The sequence below is a fragment of the Oratosquilla oratoria genome, chromosome 30, assembly GCF_046742065.1.
Source record: "Oratosquilla oratoria isolate Oo_2021 chromosome 30, ASM4674206v1, whole genome shotgun sequence".
NCBI classification, from domain to species: Eukaryota; Metazoa; Arthropoda; class Malacostraca; order Stomatopoda; family Squillidae; genus Oratosquilla; species Oratosquilla oratoria.
In genome coordinates, this window is record NC_134806.1 from 32,131,811 (window position 1) to 32,149,310 (window position 17,500).

General features: G+C 42.7%; 1 long non-coding RNA gene across 1 annotated transcript in view; it reads right to left on the minus strand.

Moving 5' to 3' along the window:
* Window positions 1-255: 255 nt before the first annotated feature.
* The window catches only part of LOC143041078 (uncharacterized), a 179,615-nt gene continuing 162,370 nt past the window's right edge, over window positions 256-17,500 (minus strand). The window contains exon 3 of the long non-coding RNA XR_012967790.1: window positions 256-337. This is a non-coding gene — a long non-coding RNA (uncharacterized LOC143041078). The remainder of the gene's footprint in view (window positions 338-17,500) is intronic.

Consider the following 17,500-nt stretch of genomic DNA (forward strand, 5'->3'; position numbering starts at 1 on the left):
AAGCCATTAGTTTACACTATGTGCTGGGAGAGCCAGAATAAGTGGCAGCCACCGGGAGTCATCAAGGATCGAACTCGAGCCTTAGCAGTCACGAGGCGAAGCTTTATCCAACCACAGCGTACCTTACAAGACTGTCTTACTCCCACCAGCAATTTCTTTCTCTCTCTCTCTCTCTTTTTTTTTTTTTTTTTTGGCATACGCTAAATTCACCTTTCGGTTGTGTTCATTATTTATATACTCACCGTTCTCTGTCTTTCTCTCTTGCCAGAGTTCTTGATAGTGCAGCCCGACGGCCCTGACAAGCCAAGACGCGACAAATCGATAGCTGCCACGCCCACTGGAAGCAAGCAAAGAGCCAGAGAACTTCAATAACAACCCACGTTTTACAAGCGGCACATTTTCATAATAACGCCACCTTTCAAAGCGGTCTAATGCCCAATTCGACTCGCAGTGCCACGCCAAAGGCGCCCCATGTCACAACCGTTACAATGCCACACGAGTTCCCAACGACTGTGGTTAAAGCGGCTCACAGTCCCACCACTCATTCGTACTTATATTTTTTTTCAGGCAAACGACAGGCGATTTTCTTCACTAGATTTTTTTTCAACACGCTTCAAAGTTAGAAGGAATCTTCATATCATTTAATATTATTGAAGTTTCTTTATGCTTAGAAAACGAAAGGCTGCTAGAAACACCAGAACACACACACACACACACACACACATGCAAAGTGAACATATACACATAATAGTCTTAAACACATACAGGCTGACAGATACAGCACCGATCGAACCGGAAGTACCATATCTGACCTGTGGTGTGTCTGCCTGTGTATGTGTATGTATACATATATACATATATATATATATATATATATATATATATATATATATATACGTGTATGTATACGGGTTCGTTTGACTGTTTATGTTTGCATGTAATGTGTATAATTATGTTCGTTCTGTATTTGCGTGTATGTATGTGTATGTGTGTGTGTGTATGTGTATTCTGTTAACATATATTTTACGCAAATCATGTCAAGTTACACTCATAAGATTGATTCTAGCGCTGCACGAGGGTGCGACGGACGCAAATAACGATTTTATCTATAGAGTGTGACGGCAGTGCCGGAGCTAAGGTCATCTCGATTAACTTCTTCGCATCGCAACAATAGCACCATTTTAAAGATCTTCTGTCGCCAGGCGATTTTATAATGATGGAATTCAATGGTATTGTTTTCCCATGGGATATTAAGGGAGATTATTCAGAATAAAACCAACGAACGATGTTCTACACAAAGAGGTTCTGGCAGAAGCTTTCACGTTTTTATCATTCCCTCCACTCCTCCCCCCTCCTCGTCCTTTTAACCGGTCTCCGAGTTAAAATTGTGTCATTCTCTGCTTTCTGCCGACTTACAATGCAAGAGCTTGGCAAAAATAGCCATCAAATTCCTGCCGCGCTGGAGAGAAACTTGGCAACAATGGAAATTGTCGGGATTCTGCAAGAAGAACGTCATTCTGGGAAAGTTTGACTTCAGGGGATTCTTATGGGTTTCATCATCTCGCCACCAAGGCAGCCATTCAAGAGCGCCAGATTATTTCTCGCTCAATTGTCACAGGTCGGCAGGGAAACATGACGTCAGAGGCGTATTGCACCGACAGTGTCGAGTCGGAGCAACAGCATAGCGCCCTCTTTCGCGGGAAACCGCCCACTTGACTCCAACCCTTCATATCAGGTCAATGCAAGCGAGCGGGAGCCGTGTGTGTGTGTGTGTGTGTGTGTGTGTGTGTGTGTGTGTGTGTGTGTGTGTGTGTGTGTGTGTGTGTGTGTGTGTGTGCGTATGCGTGTGTGCGCGCGTTTGAATGCTAGTGTACTGGGAATCGAGAGCTGCCCGCTCTGTTGACCCGAGTTCGAGCCCCGCTCTGGGGGTGAAGGTCTCACAACATTGGACACTGTTATTGTTTCCCTTGAGCAAGGAGATAGGTGTGTAGTGTGTGTAAGGTCAAAACATTACCCTTAGATCAGACTATATGAGCTCTGAGCTCATACTCGGGAGGGTAATAGATGTGGATCACAAGACAAGCTAGTGATCGAAAACCATGGTGTTGTAGTCGGTACTCACTAGAACTGTCTCAAATTTCAGACTTGTAGGTTCTCACCATGCCCTACACACAAGCAGTTTACGCAGCACCTAGTTTCTCCCAATCCGTGAACCCGAGCATCTACATAACATTTCCATGGTTCCAGAATTTGCTTTCAACGATATATATTTTTCTATATTTACTGGTCCTGCTATCCTTCTTGCAGTTCTTAGTACCTCAGTGTCACTCCTTGATCCATTCTTCTATCTACAGTACACTTTCAAAAATCCCTCATGTATATCTTAATGGTAATGAAAAACCAAATGAACACTGTTTCACCATATGTACTAACGATTCAGCCGTTCTCAATATTTTTTTCTTTTTTTTTCACACCTTTCCCAAACTATGTAACCTTACTGGCAACTAGGAAATATATTATTATGCCTCAGGTAACTAAAAAAAAAATGTAGCAGCTAACACCCCTAGAAACTTGGTCCCGTGTCTCCAGGGGATGTATGACCCTGGTTAAGAATCATTACGTTACTCGAAATTGTTCTTGAAGACTTCTTTCAGCGAAATCAAAGTGTCACATACTCGGAATGATATACACGATGTCTAATGGAAGGAGAGGCTTAAGTATTATCCTCCTATAACTTCACAATCAAGTAAAATATGGAGAGGCAGTGAAGAAAGTGATGCCGGTGTGTCAAACTATGCGGCGGAGCCGGATGCGGCCAAATTATGGCAAGTCAAATTAGCTTAATAAAATCACCTGACGATAGTCAGAACTTTACATAACAACCACCATCTACTCCTGGTTAAAATGCTATCAGAACCATTCGAGTCTGATGACCCATAATGCTTTGCTATAGCTGCAACGGCAGCGCCGGACAGTGTGACACACCCCAAGGCTTAAGCGGCCCATACACGATCAATTATATTGTGCAATTTCATTGTCAATACTCTGAATTGACAATGAAATTGCGCAATACAATTGATCGTGTATGGGGCGCTTTAGACAGAGAGTTTCACAAGTGTGTTGGGGAACAGTGTCGCATAGGCATGAGAGAGAAGACACTGATAACTCTTGATTGAAGCCATACCCTACGAATTTGTTAACTTATGTTCTACAAGCTTTCTACAGAAACCACCAATAAAATACAGAATATTCCTTGTAATTGAAATAAATATTTGAGTTTTTTTCATATATATCACTATTATTGTCAGATGGTGTTAAAATAAATAAACAAATAGATAAATAATCTACCAGCACCCAAATACAACGATGCAAAGGCAACACACACAACTTCCAGCTTCTGCGATTGCATGCCACACCTTGAAATCAGATTAATCTAAAATCTTAACTAGCACCTACGTTTATTTTTCTATCTTATCAAGACTTATCTATTTATTTACTATTATCATTATTATTGTTATTACTATTATTGTTATCATTATTGTTATCGTTATTATTACTATACTATTATCATTATCATTGTTACTATTATTATTGTTATCGTTATTATTAATATATTATCATCATCATCATTATTGCTATTATTATTATTTTCCTGCGTAGGCTTCTAGTGGCAAGCTACAACTCAGACTTATAGGACCCTTATGAAGACCAAAACGTCCTAAGTACAGTGGAAGACAAAAGTTCCGGTACTCTTCTAATTCAAATTCGAAACATTGGCTTTGATTCAATGTCATTTGCAAAAATCCTTTTCATTGTAATTCAAGTAATATTCAGAGAAATATATATTAAGCAACGTAAGTTTGACATACACACACACACATATTATATATATATATATGTATATATATATATATGTATATGAATATGTATATATACATGTATATATATATATATATATATATATATATATATATATATATATATATATGTTTGTGTGTGTGTGTGTGTGTGTGTGTGTGTGTGTGTGTGTGTGTGTGTGTGTGTGTGTGTGTGCGTGCGTATGTGCAATCAATTATATTCAAACTGGTCGACTGAACTTTAGTCTTCCACTGCATTCGTTCTCAAAGGAATAAGTTGAACACGAGATAATAATGATAAGCTGTGGACGAGAAAAAAATGTAGAATAAATATGCAGCACAGCAACTCCACGATACGCAACGTTAGTTCCTTCAACATAGTAACGTACGACACAGATTTTTGTCAAGGCCAAGACTAAACGGTTTCCCTCAAGGGTGACACCAGGACAAACTAGGGGTCTCGATCGTTCAAGTCCTCCTTTCTGTCCCGGGTCCACCTTTCAGCCGAATAAAATAGTCCAGTAGTGACCAGAAAAAAATCTTACAAAACACGTGACCATGTTGAAGCTGTTAAGATGGCGTCGCTTCAGAAGGCAATACCCCCAACCAAGACCTGATCTCATCTGCATCCTGATGCATTTGATCCCTTTACTCCGGTGACGCCCTTTAAATATTCTGTTCTGGCTAACACCACAGTTTCAATCTGGTGGGTCTGTCCCTTTACTCGAATAAAACACCATATAAACAAACAGAACAATATATACAAGGAGCGTCACTTGGAGGAGTCGCAAATCAAAACATGTAAACAAAACGGCACGCAGGGACAACGATGTCGCCTCTGCCGCGGCAGATCCTCAAGGAAGAGGAAGAGGTTGTTCCTCCTCCTCCTCCTCCTCCTCCTGGCCGCCCACGCTCGTGGTGAGCCTCGAAACCTGTTTGGAACAAAACAGTGATGCAGGGCGATGCACCCAAACGCAGTTGGATGCAGTTCAGTAAAGGACAGACAGAGCAAACAGTTAAATATTTACAGTAAAGACGGGACAAACGGTTTAACACTGACTCAACTACTTATCGTAATTCAAATAAAGATGTATGTTAAATTCCCTTAATATATCATAGTTTATAATACAACCCAAAAGCTATAAAAATTGCGAGTCTTATATTTGGAACCATAACGACTTTCGGTAGTATAGCAGATCACTAGAGAGTGATTCTAGCGGCCGAAGTTTCCTAGATTTCGATGAATGTAGGACAATTTTTCATATAAAATTCTTATGGAAAACCTATTTGTAGTCAGAGACAGACTAACAGTGGGAGGGACTCCCGTGGCTGAATGAAATGTCTTCGTGAGAACAGAATAAAAATCAACCTGTGGCAAACACCGAAAATGTCTAAGATCAGTTCCAACAGAATATTGGCGGCTACCTCTAGCTGAATAAAAACGGCTGACAAATGTTAGAGTAATATAAATATTATATCGTAGCAAACGAAATTAGCCTAGCTTTATATCATAAACCCACGAACAGAGTGGGGCATTTAATTAATAAACACATTAAATTTACTGAGTGCTCATGAGGAGACAATGTGACTCACAGCAGACAATCATATCTAGTCTTCCTTGCTGCGTTAGCCACTCCCCCGAAAGCCTGGCGTGTTCTCTCTCTCTCTCGTATAGGGCAGTGACTGCATGTTTTATGCAGTCACTGTTTTTGGGACTTCAGTGACATCCCTATGAACCAAGTCACTCAGCTGATGACTTTTACTTCAACTACTCACTCTCCGTTCTGCTACTCTCCTTAAACCTTTCATTCACACCTCTACGACTCAACTTCTTTGGAACGATATTGCCTCCATAAATACGGTGGATATTTCCAATGAAATACTAAAATCTCTCTCTCTCTCTCTCTCTCTCTCTCTCTCTCTCTCTCTCTCTCTCTCTCTCTCTCTCTCTCTCTCTCTCTCTCTCTCTGATCTGCTGCAGTCTCTGTCGAGACAGCCAGACACCACCCTACGGCAGTGAGCTCAGAGCTCCTTATTAGCCGATCTCTGGGTAGGTCTGAGACCACTCACACACCACACACCGGGACAGCAAGGTCACAACTCCTTGACTAACGTCCCGTACCTACTCGCTGCTAGGTGAACAGGGGCTACACGTGAAAGGAGACAAACCCTACTTATCTCCGCCCGACCGGGGAATCGAACCCCGGTTCTCTGGCTTGTGAGGCCAGTGCTTTACCAATCCGCCACCGAGCCGTGTGTGTGTGTGTGTGTGTGTGTGTGTATTACCATGGCATGCACCATAGTAGGAAGAAAAAATATTCTCTTAATAAAAATCTGCGCACAACCTCTCTAAAGATTGCATACAAAGAACATATGTAACGATAAACACATATGATGATACGCACAACACAAATACACGTGTTATTTTTCTTACAATTACGATATCAAATATATGACTTGCAGTAATTTTACATGAACGTCTCATTACGTTCGATCTGAGGCTCAAGCTTCGTCTTCCTGACCTGGTAGTATTTACATTTCTATTTTTTTTTGTTTGTTTTTTTTGTCAGGCTATCACATTCAGCTTCGAAGAGGTTCCGTGCCTGCGAATGTGCCAGCAACTCCACCAATTTTACTATGGTTGTTGGTGACACCCTACTGCAATAATCGCCGATATCTCACTTGCAATGCACTAATGTCAACACTACAGTAAGCTCTTTCTTTATTTCTTTCCTCTGGAACTCTCCCCTTTTGAAGTTTCCCCACATGTCTCTGACATTTTTTTTCAAAGATTCCATGGACGAGCTTAGCTTTACGTTACACTCTCTTCAGCGGGTCTCTGCGGGCATTTGGTCACCGAACGGCATGTGTCAGAAATTGAGATTGTGGAGATTTCAGGGAGACCCAACTATTTCATCAGAGAAATCTATGTATCCTGAGCTTCAGTGTTGTGAGTCGGTAGACAACCAGGAATGATCTCTGGAGTTATGGACAGTCTCGACCGGACGGGAGGTACAAGTTGAGGACAAGGTCGGTGTTCTCAAGCACCAGGTAATCCTAGTCTTGCTGTATGGGTAAGACTTGGACTATGGCTCTGAAGTCGTGGAGGATCACAGGGTACCATTGGAGAAATGGTTTAGACATACTTCATGGCGCCGTAATGAGACCCAAATAACCTCCCACATCGCCGAGTGCCAGCTGAAACACATGGCTCGTCTTACAGCAAGTGACCCTGTTCATAAGGTCATTTCCGAGCGTGAACGCTCATGGGACGCAACCCCCCCACCCCCCGCGCCCCCGTTGCGTCAAATAAGTCGTATTTGCCTGGAAATGGTGGATATGGAGTTGAGGTCTGACTAGGGTGGGCTTGAGAAGGGAGAGCTGGGTCTGGGTTGTCACGGCGCTTGCTCCATTGACTGATGACTTATTGGGGGAGTGGGGGGGGCGAGGCTTTCCATCGCTCTGTGATGCCGACAAAAATGAACAAACAAAAACATACAGCAACTCATCCATAGTGTCATCTTCGGCGAGGAAACGGATTCATCTTGGAATTCTCCCCCGAGATCGCTCTATCGTGGGCGCAGGAGACCAAGAGGACTAGCAAAACCGTAAGCGAATAACTCATGAAAGAAGGATGACGCCTCCCGACAGTGAGCAAAGATCTCTCGCATTGTAGCGGCTGATCGTAGCGATGAATAGGCTGCTGCAAACATATGAGACAGTGTCACCACGCACAATTTTCTCCATGCTGTGTTCTCTAGAGCTACAATGGTTCTAGGGGAAGGTGATGACATTGTCGTAACCCTGTTGTATATATTTGTAGCATACTCTGTTTCATCGCCACGATCTGAGGCTGCTGCAATGATAATGCAATAAAAAGAGATACAAATATTGACGAAAAATACTCAGTTTGGTCTCAATACTTTAGCTATAAGTCGAATATAACATCTCGCAACGGAGAAATATGGTACTTAGGGTAGACTCTTGCAATAAGAAATTAAAAACATGAAAACATGCAATAATAATGATGATAATAATAATAATAATTATAATAATAACAACAATAACAATGATAACAATTATAACAACAACAATAATAATAATAATAAACTAACAACAACTCTGGTCTTGCTATTCGGCTACAAGTCAAATACGAAACCTCCCCTCCCTTCTCTCCGTTCCCTCTGGTCATCTACAGTTGGCCGAGCGGCGAGCGCCCCCTAGCCTCCCGCCATGTTTACGTTCTCCGTTTTGGCGGGCTGGACAGCAGGCCGTTTCAGGTAGACAATTTGCTGCCCGTGGCTTTGCATAATCAAGCACGGGGCCAGCGGCGATTCTCTGGCGGCCAGGCCATTGTCGTGATGGAAGTGGAGGCTTAGCTGGCGTGGTCTGCCAGGATGTGGGGTTGGTTGATGAGAGATGGTATAACGGGGTTGTGGCGCGGAAGGTAGGACTGGCGCTGTTGTGTGGGTGTTGGTGGGTATAGGCGGTACGAGGTCTTGAAGGTGGGATGGTTTACAGCGGTACAGTAGCCGAAGGGTCGTGTGATGGTTCACAGTGGAAGGGAGGTCTACGTGCATTGACGGTACTCGTATGTAGAATTCTACGTACACTGAAAGGCGTTATAATACATCGGGACGGTACTGGTATGTGTGGTATAGGTAGGATGGAACGGTGTTGTGGTAGGATCAAGGTCGGGGCCGTTAAAACGATCGTTTGTTAGCTAAGAAGGACAGGGAAAGGTCAGAGAAAGGCCACCCGGGGAGTGGGCTGGAAGGTCGCACGGAGAAGGACACAGAGAAGCTACATGTACAGTCTCACAGGAAGGAAACAGGGCAGGAGAAGGATGATGGGGGCCAGGAGCCGAGGACAACCTAAACGCAGGTTCAAGGATATTTCAAAGAACGGCATCGTATAACATAGAATCATTTAGATAAACACCTAAGCATGATGCTGTAATGATTATAATTTATTTTATTTGTTTTTATTTTGTTATCATTTGTCTGTTTGATTCTCATTTATTATTAGTTATATGTCAATTTATTAGTATTTTCTATTTACCTGTTTGTTTATCATTTAACTACACCTATGCATTTATTTAAGTATTTTATTTGTTATTTACATTATTATAGTTTTTAGTTATTCATTATTATTGTGATTTTTTCCGCATCCGACCTAAATATGGACCAAAAGGTCTCCTGTCGGCATGCTCCGCCTTTGTAATCCTTTGTAAGGTGCAAAGAGTCTTTTCGCGGCTATGACAGCCGGAATTTAAGCTCGTCAAGTCTTTTATGACAAATTGCACTGCAAGTGACTGAATTATTTTTGAAATACATACGAATAATTATCAACTTGCAAAATTGTGATTAGGGTGTCATCTATTAGGATGTAGGGATGATACAAGACTGTCGTCAAATTTTGAATCAGAATACTCGGCATTCCTGAACCGTGGTAGGGGTCACGGAGTTGCAAAGTCCTAAAATCCACACACACATATTGTGTGTGTGTGTATATATATATATATATATATATATATATATATTTCTGTTAACAGTGGGAGCCACTTATGACAGTGATGGGAGAAGAAAATGGAGAAACAAGAAAAGATAAGGTGCTAGAAGTTTTGAAAATTATGTGAGCAGGTGGGTGTCATGCAGACTGTCTGATGAAGGGAGATACAATAATAGTGGACTGGCTAGTGAGGTTGTTTAATGTGTGTCTAAGGGAGGGTAGAGTGCCGGAGGACTGGAGGAATATCTGCATAGTTCCATTTTACAATGGAAAACGGGACAAATGTGTTTGTAGTAGTTTCAGAGAGATTAATTTGTTGAGTGTAGTTGGGAAGACATATGGAAGAGTTTAAATTGAGAGGATTAGGAAAGGAACAGAGGGAATTGTTGGCGAGGAGCAGTGTGGGTTGAGGAAAGGTAGGGGTTGCGTGGATCATATTTTTGTGGTAAGTCAGATATGTGAAAGTTTATCAAAAGGTAAGAATCCTTTATGGTCCTTTGTAGCCTTGCAAAAGGCTATGGCAGGGTAGACAATTGTCCTGTGGGAGGTTTTGCAGATATATAGGATTGGGGGAAAGCTGTTAAGGGCAGTCAAGATTTTTTACGAGAGTAGTAAATCCTGTGTTATAATTGGAAATAGAGAGAGCTAATGGTTTGAGGTAAGGTACTGCGACAGAGATGTGTCATATAGTCTTTGTTGTTCAATGTATACATGGATGGAGGGGTGCGGGAGGTAAAGGCGAGGGTAATGGGCAAGGGACTTGAGATAAAGAAAATAGAGAGAAGTAGGTGAGCCAACTGTTGTTTGCTGACGACACTGCTCTTACGGCAGGGTCAGAGGAAGGACTAAGGGAGTTAGTGACGGAGTTTGGGAAGGTGTGCGATAGAAAAAAGTTGAAGGTAAATGTGGGTAAAAGGTGATGAGATGTGCAAGGGGAGAGGATGGCAGCGAGTTGGAAGTAAGTCTTAAAGGAGAGAGGTTGGAGGGAGTGGGTAGCTTTAGGTATTTGGGGTCCCATGTGGCAAGAAAGGGGAGATGTGGAGGTAGAAGTAAATTGTAGACCGAGAGCAGCAAGTAGATGCATTGAGGGATTAAAAAGTGTCATGAGAATTAGGCATTTGTGAATGGGTATAAAAAGGAGACTGTATGAAGGGGTGATTGTGCCGGCGGCACTGTATGGGGCCATAGACCTGGAATTTAAGAGAGGTAGAGAGGAAAAGATTAAATGTGTTCGAGATGAAATGTATGAGAATTATGGTAGGGGTTACAAGGTTGGATAGAGTGAGAAACGAAGAGGTGAGGAGGAGAGCGGGGGTGGAAAAGAAGATGGTAGATAAGGCTGATGAAAGAGTATTGGGATGGTTTGGGCACATGGAAAGAATGAGTAAAGAAAGATTAGTACAAGAGCTGTGGAAGGCAGAGGTGTGGGGAGTGAACTTGAGGGGACGACCGAGGATGAAATGGATGGATAGGGGATGGGAGTGGAATGGGTGGGAGTGGGTATTTGCCTTTTGACTTGGCTACCTCTCTTGTAAGGGGGAAAACGCCCTTGGTATATAGATATAGATGTATTTCTGTTTCATCCTGTTCACACAATTCAAATCTAAGGTCGAATATTTAGTCACATACTAGTAGTAACAAAACAATACGACACTAGTTATGGCTGGTAGTTACTGAAGTGCTTTGCCATGATATGAATATCATAGTCCGAGTCTGTGGGCTTAAGACCCTTACTGGGGAGGATACTGCCGTGGCTGGGCACCACGGTGGGGGTGGGGGGGGTGAGGCTTGCCTCTGCTGACGTTCTGATGAGAGTCTTTGAGAGACATATCAGAACTGAAACCCGGGAACTTTTAATCATGTTACTATCTAAGAATATTAATACGACGATCTCCTGTTAGGATACAAGTTCTTACTATCACTTCATAAAACACCTACACAAATATACACACGCAAAGTATCACTCATGACCACACACGCGCGCACGTGGACGCACACATCAAGTACCCAGTTGAAATCAACCGATGGTTAGATTTTGAACTAATGGTAGTACATGAAGGGGTGGGATATCAATAGTTCTTCATTCCTGTAAAAATCGAACAGGTAAACATACATGCAAGCACACGACTCGGTGGCGCGGTTGGTAGAGTCTCAGACTGTCAGTATGGCGGTACTGGCTGTACCTGGCTCGAATCCTGCCCAGGGCTGAAAAATTTCAGTATCGCTGTGCTTCGAGTCGTTACTCCAACTCCCGTGGGCGGGGAGTTGTGTGTGTATGTGTGTGTAAGGTCATAGCATTACCCATAGATCGGTCATACGAGCTCTGAGCTCTCTTCCGGGAGGGAAACAGCTGTCGATCACGAGTCCAACACGAGATCCAAAGACCAAAGTGAAAAGGTGAATCACACACGCACACACAAACACAAAGTGACACACACACACACACACACACACACACACACATAAATCTCACACGGATGCACCTGCGAACTCTCATGTATACCGCTCAAGCTTCAAGACGACAATAATGTGTGGGAGGGAGAGCGCTGCTGCTAAGGATGAAGGGGACGAGATGCAGAGGGGAGGGAAATGACAACAGAGAGGGGAGCGATAATGAAGAGGGACAAGAGTGGGGAGGATAAATTGAATGGGTGGGGTGAGGGAAGTAGGGAGAGAGGGAGGTTTGGTCATCTTGATGACGTCATTGCAACACTCTCCCTTCCCATAATGGATGGACTTGTCCTGTCAATCCTCATTATTTCCTAGTTACCCATTCATTTATTCAATTATATGCTTATTGTAGATAGATACAATCCATCAATTTATGCACTGCCTTAACTTTCATTAAATTCCCTGCCATCGCTTGCGGGTATCGTGTCTATCCCTTGTGACAGACAACGGAAGGGTAAACTCGGGTTAGTCAAGCATAGATTCACGATTGAAATGAATAGCGCAAATACATTTTTCCAAACTAAGTCAGCGTAATCCCCACATTGGAAACCACTACCTAATCACAACTCCCAAGGAGAGGAGGAAATAAAAAAAAGGAAGGATGGAAGAGAGAGACGGAGTTTGGAGAGAAGAAAGGAACGAACAAACGAAGGAAATGGAGGAAAAGAGGGAGAGGCGGGGAAGGGACCGAAGGTCATAGTCGAGTCGAATTGTTGTTACAGTCTGTAGTTTACCAGCGTTTCTATCCTTGTGGTCAATCTCGCGCTGCTGTCATCCATTATCTTATATTTCACATGTTGACTTAGTTAAGAGTATTCGTAGTTTGGTTTATTGTCATGTCTTCTGTAAGAAGTTGTGGAGAGGTGATAGATATGCTGGTGTTTTGTCGCGCGACCTCGTACAGAATGAGGAAGAAAGAAAATACAGAAATATGTGGGAAGGGAAGAGGGGAAAAAGGAAAGGATAGGTAAATGGAAAAAGAAGGAAGGGGGAAAGGAAGGGCGTGGGGGGAGAGAGGACAAAGATAGGTAGGAAGGAAAGGACGGAAGGTAAGAAGGAAAGTAAGGGAAATATGCAAAGGAGGAGAATAGGGAGGGAAGGAAGGGGATTGTGATAAAAAGGATTAGGACAAAGCCCAAATCCAGTTCCTAACCAATTCCTGGGCAAATTGTGTCCCTTCTGAATTCTTCTTCAACTGCGAACACTGTGACAAACCATTTACTTAACAAATACTTGTTCAAGACAACACCCAACGATTTTATTTATTTGACGGGAGGACTTGGGGCAAGTCGTTGTAGAATCTCGATTTTAAATCAATGAAGTTGCAACGTACAGCAATGTTACACGTGATGGTTTGTGCGGTCTGTGTATATGCATACACTGTACAGTATCGTCGGGATATGTATGAGCTGTTACTGGACAATTACCATTAATCTTTCGCAGCGCGATTCGAGTATTGTGGCAACCTCACGCAAACAAACACACAGCTTTGGTACCAAGAACAACGCCCAAAACCACTGCACTAGTTATAAGTGACAAATAAATATGAAATACGTCATCGTTTCAAAAGTTTTAGTCCCTTCAACATGGCGACATCTTAGGACCTATTCCACTGAGCGGGGGTGGACTGACGCTGAAGCATTGGAACCTCATTAGTCATTACTATAGAAACCTAAATCCGTTCTGATTTTCTCTCATCTAAACAACTCAGCAAGACACATAAACACATCAAAACTTGAGTCAAAGATCTATACAGCATACCTAGTTAGTAACTTATTAACAAAACCTTTACAATATTTTGACCAAGAAATATTCCCATATACATAAATATCCTATGTCTACAAACATACACGGCACTCCAGTACAAATATCATCTACAAGTAAAACTTTAAAATATCATATACAAATACACACGTCTTTTACTCTGTCATTCATCCTAATAAAATGACTGACAGTGATGAAAAAAAATTGTATTTAGCTCTACATACCCTAGAAAGGGAGTACAAGCGAGTATACAGTTAATCGCCCGACTATTGACGTTATTGTACTGGGATATTTTCCTCCAACCTCCAATTAATCGGCGGTACCGTCCACCTCCAGCGCTTTTTCCGCCGTAAATTTAGTATTGCAAACTTTTTTTTTGTGCCAAAAGCTGCAGGCTGCAAATCTGCCTCAACAATCGGAGGAAAAATAGCTCAGTGTGATAGTGCCTCAGGAGTATCCGTCACAAGACGGGGCACGACGAGAGTAACGAGCTCTTGGAACTGGTGTTCTCTAAACGATTACCTGACACCGTTCACTCCGTGACGCTCCGAACCCCCCTTCCCAACTCCCACTCTCTTCTCGCTTCTTCCCCTCTCTTTAGTCCTTTGTTCTCGTGCCTTCCCTTTTTCACTCTGCAGTCTCCTCTTTCGACTATTTCTATGGGCAAATTCTATGGGATATTCATCAACGCTTCTCTCTCCTCCCCACTACCTATCCCAGCTTCACATTCCTCTTCTTCTCTGGAAGCTCATCATCTACACGTGTAGGTACACATACGCAGGTACAGGTATAAATCATAACAACACGTTCTCAAATAAATATAATATACCCGTGTTCCGATATTAGAGTGCATGAAGACAAACTATTACCTAAGGCACAAGGTATGAGAACGCGCATTCACTAACACACAAACACGATACTGGCAGCGTGAGAAACTGAGGCTCAATCTGAAGGCAGACCTAAGTAGTGTGAGGCCCGTCACTTCAGGCGGAATGTCCGTCGAAACTGAGCATGTGTGTGTATGTTTGCGGCTTCGTAACGCAGTGACCCCATAGACAACTCAACAACCCCTTCACGGCCGAACTGGCACCAAATAACTGAATATATTCATCTAGAGTTAGCCAGAATAAAACAAATGGTCCTCAGGAGTGAATGGCTTTTTCTAATTGGTTCTAGTCCCCTTTGCCATACAAGGGATACTAAACAGACGAATAGAATTGTCTGGCGTGGGCCCTGACATGATATGAAATACAGTTTGGTTGGGAAGGGTTTACTGTCAAAAGAAATATGCAGGTATATGGTAGAGTGACCTCTTACGGTGAAACAACACAACAAAACGAAGGGGAAAGGACACTTAAGAAGAAATGCACATTGCACAAGGTCAGGGTATAACAAGCGAGTTGATCTGTACCATCAGTATAATTTGTGGAGTAAAGGGATAAATAGAGATAGAGATAGAGAGAGAGAGGTAAGAGGAGAGTGAAGGGAAATTTATTATGATATACTGAGAAAGGAGGGAGAGTAATGGTTATAACGTCACAGGACGAGTAGCCTCAGGGGAGAGAAGGTGAGGAGACGACATTGTCCTCATGGAACAGAAACGACGATGACCAAGTCAAAAGGACGGGTGGGCAAGTAGTAGGAAGGTCGAGGCGGTTTGTGGGGGTCAGGTTAGGAAGGCACAGAGGAGCTGTTAAGGAAAGGTAGGCAGGAAAGTAAAGGCAGATAGTAATGTGATAGAAAGCTAAGAATGTACGGACAAGTTGCGAGAGGGTATGGGCGCATAGTGAGAATGATCGAACCAAAGTAAGATATACGTAAATCGTGCGTATGTCCGCTTCTTAAGGAATATAGCTTTGGGAAGGCGAAGACTTGCGAAATGTACAGGATTGTAGTGAAAAGAACATGATGAAATGGGAAAAGGGACAACAGAGTTGGAGGAGGAATCAAGAGGAGTAAAGAGAAATATGAACAAGGGAGAAATAGGGGTAGAGAATTGAATGAGTTTGCAGTTGAGTTCATCGGAGGTTGACTGAGAGGAAGTGGAAATGAGAGTGGAGAGGAAGGGAGGAAAAGGGGAAAGGTGTTGATGGGAAGGAGAGGGGAGGGAGATAAGTTATACAAAGCACGTAAAACCGAAAAAATAAACGAGAGAACGCGCGCACGCGCGTGCGTGTGTGTGATTCACCATGGTCTTGGGTCATGTGCCGGACTCGTGATTGAGTTATTTCCTTCCCGAAAGAGAGCTCAGAGCTCATATATGACCGATCTATGTGTAGTGCTGTAACGACTCGCAGCACAGCAACACTGAAAATATTTCAGCATTGGGCGGAATTCGAACCCGGACCGCCTTAGTGGCGGCCGGGAACTCTACAAACTGCGCCATCGAGTGTGTGTGTGTGTGTATATATATATATATATATATATATATATATTATGTATATATTTATTGTATATATATATATATATATATATATATATATATACATGTGTGTGTGTGTGTGTGTGTGTGTGTGTGTGTGTGTGTGTGTGTGTGTGTGTGTGTGTGTGTGTCATGCACCGAGTTAGTCCACAGGTTCCCGCAATCTTCACAAAGCATTACCGTGTGTATAGTTAATGGTCCATCACTAATCCAGGTCAGCGCGGCCTTGAATTACGTCATTGGACGACGGCTAGCATCGTCACCTTTAAACCAGGAGAGTCCGTCTCGCCTTTCCTGAACTAATGTATTCCAACCTGCCACGGCTGTCTTTGACCTAACGTGGCCTGTCACAGCCTGCCCATCCGACCGCGCCGTCCTGCCCGGGGACCACTGCATCTCTGCGCGCCTTGGCCTTAGCTCCGGCCTTTCGGCGCGGTCGTCTGCAGTGCCACCCCCCCCCCCCAAAAAAAAATGGGCAGCGCCTTTTTTAGAGGGGGCGAGGGGAGGGCTGGCTTTGTCATCTCTGGACATTTCTCTACTCCTTTAGGTTTCTCTCTCTCCCTCTCATGTATTTACGCAAATGAACTTATGTAAGTGCAGTTACAGGTTAAGAGTTATGCCCGTGGGGTTCTGTCTTTGTGCCTCAGTCCCAATTAGTCGCCTTTTACGACACACATGAGAACACGGTAACTGTTTTCTTAGCCCTATCCATGGGAGGGAGCATGGGAAAAAGAGTGGTGTCGCAGGAGTGGTGTAACAGAGTTTAGAACAAGAGAAACAAAAGGCAAGTGAAATTTAATGACATTAATAAGTGGCTCAGAGCTTTTTCATACATGGAGTTTCTCTTCGAATACACTGGACTGGTGCTTAAAGGGCCATTTACACGGTCGAACAGTTTGACAAACCCGGTTTGTCAGGCAAGTGTTTGAAGTGATGTTTGACCGTGTGAATGGGGTATTTGGTCGTCAAACACGTTTGTCGAACGTGTTTGACAACCAAATACCCTATTCACACGGTCAAACATCACTTCAAATACTTGTTTGACAAACCGGGTTTGTCAAGCCGTTTGACCGTCTAAATGCCCCTTAACTCTTGCTGGTCGGGGTGTCATTAATGGCTATAGCACATTTACTGCATATCTGTTGTCAATGTTCCAGTGCGAGGTCATATATATATATATATATATATATATATATATATATATATATATATATATATATATATATATATATATATATATATATATATAATTATACATCCATATACACATATATCACATGCTGCATTATCGACAGTCATATTACATGTGATTAATATATTTTTCATGTTCATTAATTTATTTAATTTCATTTCATTTTTATTTTAGGGTGGGTCTTCAAATACTAAAGGCTCGGTTACTATATACCCGTGCAGACACCTGACTCGATATGAATTTATCACATCTTATATAATTTCATTATGACAATACATTTTTATTTTTTTGCCAGTGTCCTTC